General features: G+C 44.1%; 1 protein-coding gene across 11 annotated transcripts in view; it reads left to right on the top strand.

Moving 5' to 3' along the window:
• The first annotated feature begins 1,518 nt into the window (after positions 1 to 1,518).
• KMT2D (lysine methyltransferase 2D) overlaps positions 1,519 to 7,018 on the top strand; it is a 113,509-nt gene continuing 108,009 nt past the window's right edge. For 5 of the 11 annotated variants that reach the window (XM_087956139.1, XM_087956137.1, XM_087956142.1 and 2 more), the window contains exon 1: positions 2,243 to 3,099. The gene's annotated coding sequence lies outside the window, so the exon portion shown is untranslated. Of the gene's footprint in view, positions 1,978 to 2,239; positions 3,100 to 7,018 lie in introns of those variants that run through there. The other 6 variants (XM_087956140.1, XM_087956138.1, XM_087956135.1 and 3 more) reach the window with 3 other exon arrangements.

Genomic DNA, 7,018 nt, shown 5'->3' with positions numbered 1-7,018 from the left:
AAACCAATTGATCAGAAACACACACAGCATCCAAAAAACAGAGATTAATCTATAAAATACATTTATGAATGAACCCCAATATATACTTTTTCAATTATGATAAAAGCAAAGCACAAGTTACAATGTTGCCCAACAGGCCTTCAAGCAATTCCTTACTGGAACTTCCTAAAATCGCTACACTGACATTACAAATGCTTCATAATATTTACATTTAAAAATTCCCAGAACCAAAAGGCTGAAGCTAATCCATAGGAGTAGGTTTTGACAATCTGAAAGGGCCTATTTACCAAAATATCTGGCTGCATCCAATTACTTCACAGGGGCAGCATGTGGAAAACAGGCATTCTAGTTTTTGATGACCGAAAATGAACGCAGGGACGAGAGGGGACACTTTTGAAGGTCAGTTCCCAGAGACGATATTGGTGTGTAATATTAACATTAGAAGTGTGCAGCATTTTGGAAATAATTAGGAGTGGAGGCTTTGGCCCAATAAGTGTATAAAGGGCCCAATAAGTGTATATCTGCACCTCTTGAAAGCAGCTATGTCTTTTTCTGGGGTTGAGTGACAGCCTGCTGAGAAATAACCCGGCTGCACTAAGAAGCTACAACGAGGAGCTAACATTTAACGTCCGCACACTCTAAAGCGTCCATGCTGAGTCCAATCCACAACATTGCACCACCTAACTACGTGTGCACACAGCACACACACACACCATTCTGAAAGAGAACTTTTTTTACAGCACGGTGCAAAGAAAAAAAAAAGCATGTTCTCTCCATGCGGAGATCTCCGATTGAACCGGAGGGAGAATCCGTCCTGTCGGAAACTCTATAGATAAGAGCCTCGACCAGTCGGGGTCGAACTACCCGACCGAGAAGGGGTCGATTCAATCTAACGCAGCTCCTTACGTTGGGCATCCTCCTCCCAGATCTGAGCAGCCAAGATCCATAGAGACCGACTTGGATCCATTTCCTTGGAAAGGCGCCGGACAAATCGACGGGCAGAAATCGTTGGAAAGACAACTCCCAAGCCTCCCCCCCCCCAAAAAAAAAACACCAGTCCCGGGGAAGAGTTGTATAAGTTACGACCGCTGGAGGGCGCAGCGGGACCTCGCTTGGAGAAGTCCCCGAGGCCGGCGTCTGAGCGAGCGAGCGCCCCCTTTTGGCCTCGGCAAAAAAGGCTTTTTCCGTCCACGGCTCGGGCCAAAGTGTCCTGGCTCTTCCCCTTTTTATTGTTGTGTTCCTCGGGACGTCCTTCGCGTGTGTGCGAGGAGGAAGCCGCGGCGCTACCGTCTCCTGCGGGACGTGCCCCTGTCCCGCTCCTCTCCCGCCAGCTCCCGGCCAGGGCGGAGAAAGGAGGAAGGGACCTCTGAACCCATCCCACGTGCTTTTGTAACCACCCGGCCCGGGCATCGGAGGGTTAAAGCCGGCGAAGTGATCCGCCCAACCGAAGCGTGCGCTGCGGCTCCGTACGGATGCGTTGTTCACTTCCCCCCCCGCCCCCCGCGCCATTTCGGCGTCTCCTTCCGCCGAAGCCCGAGCTTCCAACACAAAATAAGTACTCGGGGTTGCTTCCTTTCGCGAGGCCGTCGCAACCATCTCGCGCCGAAGGCGAGGGGCTGGAATTGGAGCGGGCCTTAAGCTGGTCCCTTCCCGTCCAACGGGGAGAGGAAGCGGAGCGAGAAAGGGAGCCGAAGAGGAGGGACAAGTCCCTAACTCCGGGATTCCACCCTCCCTTTTGCATACAAGGAGGAGGAGGAGGAGGGAGGGGGAGCTTAAGCAAACCCGGAGCTGGCCCAGCAGGACCTACTTTCCTCTCTGAAAATGGCTGCCTCGGTGAACACTTTCTGTTCAATTCCTTAAAGCCCTTCGTTGGGTTGTGGGGGGGCGAGCGGAGGGGGGGAGATAAAGCTCTGCCACCGATGCTTTTTTGACTCCCGTTCTCTGCTCGAGCTGAGGATTAGAGTGCGAAGGGAGCAGGTGAGAAGTTTAAAACAAAAACAAAAAACAAAAAAAAAAGGGAAGGAGAGAGCGAAACAGGAAAAGAAAGAGAAGAGGCCTGGAACAGAAGCTAGGGAGGAGATTAAAAGGGAGGGGGGCGGACAAAAAAAAAAAAAAGAAGGGGAAATTTTCCCCGGCCGATAACACGGAGCAAAGCTTGGGTTGCGGCAGCTTTTTCTTCGCGAGAGAGAGAAAGAGAGAGAGAGAAGGGGGGTGCGGCGATGAGGGCATTTAGCCTGCTGGGGGGAAGGTTCAGGGGTGCAAATGGGGATGGTGATAAGCTGAGGCTCCGGGTTAGTTTGAGGCGGCGGCGGGGGCCACATCGCGAGGGGGAGGCTTTGCAAGGCGGGGCGGGAGGCAAAAGTATGAACGTTCCAGCGGACGGGAAACTCTGAACGTTCGCTTTCCCTCCATTCGCTCCCCCTCCCTCGGAAAGACCTCAGCGTTCCATCCGGAGGGCTCCGGCGTTCCATCCGGCCTCCCAAGCGGTCTGTTTTGGGCGCCTCTCGTTTAGAACACGGGAGTGGAGGGGGGGGGGGAGAGGAGTGGGAGGTCTAGGAAGGGCGACCGAGGCAGCCCCGAAAGCAGGGATCTATCTCTTCCTCGGATGCGGCTGCTGGAAGATCAAAGGCAACCCCGGAGCTCCCTTTGTGTGCCGTCCTAGGAAGATCTGGCTCGTCGCTCTTTTCTTTTGCCTTATTTTGAAACTCCGAAGTATCGTGGTGGAAGGAAGCCGAAGCACCCTCTGCCTTGTGTAAGGGGGCTGGGCTGCCTGGCTTTTTTTTGTCTCCCCCCGCCCCCGGGTGGAGAAAAATCTTCGGATATTTGGATTTCGCATCCTTTCTAAACCTTTTTTTTTTTTTTTAAATGTTTGCGGGTTTGTGTGTTGTTGTTTTTTTCCCCTGAGTGGCTATAAGTAAGCAACCAGCATCTTATTGGGCATCTTTTTTTTTCCTTTTTCTTTTTTCTTTTTGGAAAGGAGGGGACAAATGCAAAGCTTTCCTTCCCCCCCCTTTTCGATTTTTGGGATAATGATTTCTGCTGTATCTTGCCTATGGATTTTGGCGGGTGAGAATTTCTGGATCGTCTTGTAGAAGAGAGGTAGGTGAGGGTTTGCATATATTTTTTCTAGCCCCAGTGTTGATTCCTTTAACTGTATTTGAATATCAATGCTCTTTGTATCTAAGGCTGTATTTACTTCAGACTTTTCAATCTTTGTTGATTTATGTAACATTTTGGTGCATGAGAAGAAATCTGTTTAGAAAGCGTTCAGGAAGGATGCATGATAAAAGGCCTTAGAATTAGATCGTTCACAAGAAGCAAACTGAAAATATGTCTATGTACCCTTTAAGCCTAGGCCTCATGTTTCCATTGGCTTACATAAATAAGTGACTGTGTGGTGGATGATGGTGGTGGTGGGAGGTATGGCTTCCTTTACATCCTTACTAAAATAATTGAGTTATATATTTTTCAGCAGGAGGATCTGTTAATTTATTTTCCTGTCCATTGCATATCTGCTGGTATGTTTTGCACAAAGAATTAAGGGGGGGGGGGACTCTATTTGTGTGTGGGGTCAAAATGGTTGGTCCCATTGTATTATTCTAAAGAGGAGGGGAGAATTAGAAAGCATTTAACACAGAGGTGGAAGTGTTCATTCCTCTCCCATTAATTTACATTTCTGTTTTGTTTGATTGGGGATTTGGATTAAAATGATAGGGTTAGTTTTTAATGTCTAACTGGATGTTTCTTAACTCAGCTGCATCTGTGTGATGGGGTTTGTTTAAATGGAGAGCTTAACTGCCCAAGAGGTTATGGCTGCTTCTGGATGGAGTAGCTCCCTTCTGTCCCTTGGATAGAACTGCCCTCTTAAAAGCAATGCTGTCCAGTTTAACAGAGTGAGCCAGAAGCCTGCTTTTTTCCAAAGCAAAGCAGCCAACTGGAAAGGCCTGCTTTACCCAGCAGTCCTTTAGCGATCAGTGCAGCCTGCATGGGATTATGGAGGACTCCAAAGAGATTTACCAAGAGAAGGTGGGTGGAGAGGAGAATTGCATTGGCATTTTCTCTCTCCCTAAACCAGCGGACTCCTAGGTGGTTTCATGCTTGGATATAAGACAGGATGGCGGGTTTTTTACTAGGTCTCTTGAAGTTCAGATTCTTCCTGTAGGTTATTCTAAATGCAGAGTTGCATGAACTGAGTGGACAGCTTTCCTGTTCTGGTTTAATGGGAGGAGGGTTACTGACTTTTGCCCCTCTGGCTGTCAAGGGGGACTTTGTGGGCCACACCTGTTGCATGGATATCAGATCACTCACAGTTGGACCTATGCTGCCTGGATGGAGAACTTTGATTTTTCTTACCAGTGGGTAGAGAGCAGCTGAACAACAACTGGTTTTTGAGGAGAGTTAACATGAAGGAACAGATTTCACTTGAGACTGCACTGGATGTTTAAAACCCCATTGCATACATAAATAGATTTGGCAATGTTATTACTAGTAGAAATGGCAATAGAGCTTTTCAGCCACCAGTATTTCCAAAGTGTGTATGAAAAAATGCAAAGGAGTTTGTAAGCGTAATATATACCTGTATGTAGGAATGCTTTTTGACTACACAAATGTAGATTGACGCACACCCTTTTTGTATGACAGTATTAGACAAAGGTCTGGTGATGGTGTGAATTTTGTGTTCAGTTGGAAGGAGGTCAGGGTATAGACCTGGTGGGGCAAACTCCTCTCAGTGCTCTGAATCTTCCTTTGATATCAAGGTTTCGTGATATTCAAGCACATTGATTGCAGTGACTGTAGATATCAGATCTTTTCACTGTGACAGTTGTGCCTTGATTACATCCTGATGAGATACTAGTAGCATGTAGTGTGGAGCTGTCTTTGAAAAGTTTTTGGAAATTTCATGGGGTCCAGAGGATGCAACTAGGTTAGACACTAAGGCTTCCTATACTGAAACAGTTCCATTGCGTATTATTGTTTTGAGGGATAATGTGAGTACTAGTTGGAAACTATGTATCTCTTCATTAAAGACCACAATAATTCCCTCTATACTTGCCCTGCCTTTAAAGTCTTGATAAAAGAACCTCCTTTCTCAGTTCTGGCACCATTTGAGGTGCATATGAGAGGAGTAGAAGGTCTTCACATGGACAGCTTCTAAATTTTGGGAGAAGTTTTCTCTGTTACTCTTTCCAGACTAAGCCAAAACATTTTAAATAGGGAGTCCCAAGACTAAATAGCTAAATCGTTACTTTTTGTTTTATTACAGACATGTTTTAAAATGCTTTTGTTATTTGACAATGTGATTTGTAGGGTGCTTTCTATGTCACTTGTTAGTTATGTTGAGCACCAATAATTTCTGGAAATATGAATATAAATTAATAGAATGCAATAGTTTAAACTCTGTTGGTCATGAAACCAAGTTTATGAAGATATGGAAACCAGAAAAGAAATGGAAGACACCTTACTGTCATTCTGCTTTTTTCTAAATCCTCAAAGGAAGCAAAAACGGGATGAAAAAAGCCCAGTTGAAATGTCTCCTGAAGTTTCTTGAACAAAAATATATATTAAAGAAACATTCCATGGAAAATATGAACCTTTGCTTTGGGGATTTTAGCTATATCTGACTCCAGACCATTAAGTATAGTGTATTTTTCTATGTATACATACAATCCAAGGCTCTGAGGTCAGTTATGAACATTACAATATAATGTCAGTGAGTTTCTACTATTTATTGAAGTTTGGCCAGGTAAGAGTTTTCAAGATGTTTGCTACTAGCAGAATTTGATGCTAATTACTTTATTTCTGCTGTATCTAAAGAGTGCTGCAATCTAAATGTGCATTGGTCCATGAAACTTGTTATGCAAAGTCCCAGCCTGAGGTTGTTGGTTTAAATCTGTAATCGTTTTATTATTGAGAGATCCTATAGAGAAAATTTTCTTTTGAGGAGTTCTTTGTTTCTTCACACTTGATAATTGCATATGCTTATTGCCAAATTTTGCATACCAGTCTCAGCCTATCCTATAAGCTGAGAACTATTCTTTTGGAATGACAGGTTGATACTTTATCTTTTCCACTTAAAAGTTTTGGGAGAAGAATGCTCTGTTAAGTTTTCAACATGACGTAGAATAACATATGTAATTTACACAGTATGGAATGAAGAGAGAAAGCAGTTTGATATAGCCTAATTGAATATGATGACATCAGAAGAATTTTTTGCATTTTATCTACTGACTCTACTTGTATATATTAATAGGAAGAGAGTAGAATTGTTATGTAGGCAGATGGGGATGCTGGGACCTGTACAGATAGCCCTTGATTTGTGACCACAATTAAGATCAGAAACTCAGATCAGTTTATTTTTTTAGATATTTTTCATGGTGTCATTAAGCAAATAAATTACATGGTTGTTAAGCGAATGGAACAGTCGTTAAATAAATTATTGTTCCGAGTGGGTGTTTTTTGCCAGAAATTGGCAAAATGTTGCAAATCAAGGTCATATGATTGTGGGACACAGCAACCAGTTGTAAAGGTAAGACGGTTGCCGGGCACTGAAAATGCAGTCATGTGACCTCGGGGTTGATAACATGGTGGTCCGAAATGCTTTATGGGATGTAAAGCACCTGTTCTGAGCACCTAACTCCAAACAATTGTAAAATGACTGGCCGGATCAATCAATCGTAAGTTGACTACCTGTAGCTCAGCATCTGGAGGGACATAGGTTCTGTATTACTAGGCTAGACATGCAAGTGTAGTTGAAATTTGAAAATCGCTAAATTCTGTGATGCTTTCCACACTTACTTTGGCAGAAGTAGAGAATTGAAGCCATATATGAATAGAAAAAAACTCTGTTAAAGATCTTCTCCCTGGAACCAAAGTTTCTGTACTGTAATTATAAATTGACAGTGTGAAATTGACCTTACTTGAATATGAAGTAGTAATGTGCTGTATAGGTTGTTAACTTTCTTCCATTTTAGATTCTACCTCTCAGTTCATTGAAATTTCAAAATAATAAAATAACTTT

This window comes from Notechis scutatus, chromosome 2 (assembly GCF_049901735.1).
Source record: "Notechis scutatus isolate UNSWTSFEM ecotype Mainland chromosome 2, rNotScu1.2, whole genome shotgun sequence".
In the NCBI taxonomy this organism is placed as follows: Eukaryota; Metazoa; Chordata; class Lepidosauria; order Squamata; family Elapidae; genus Notechis; species Notechis scutatus.
This window is presented reverse-complemented; position numbering and strand designations above follow the sequence as displayed.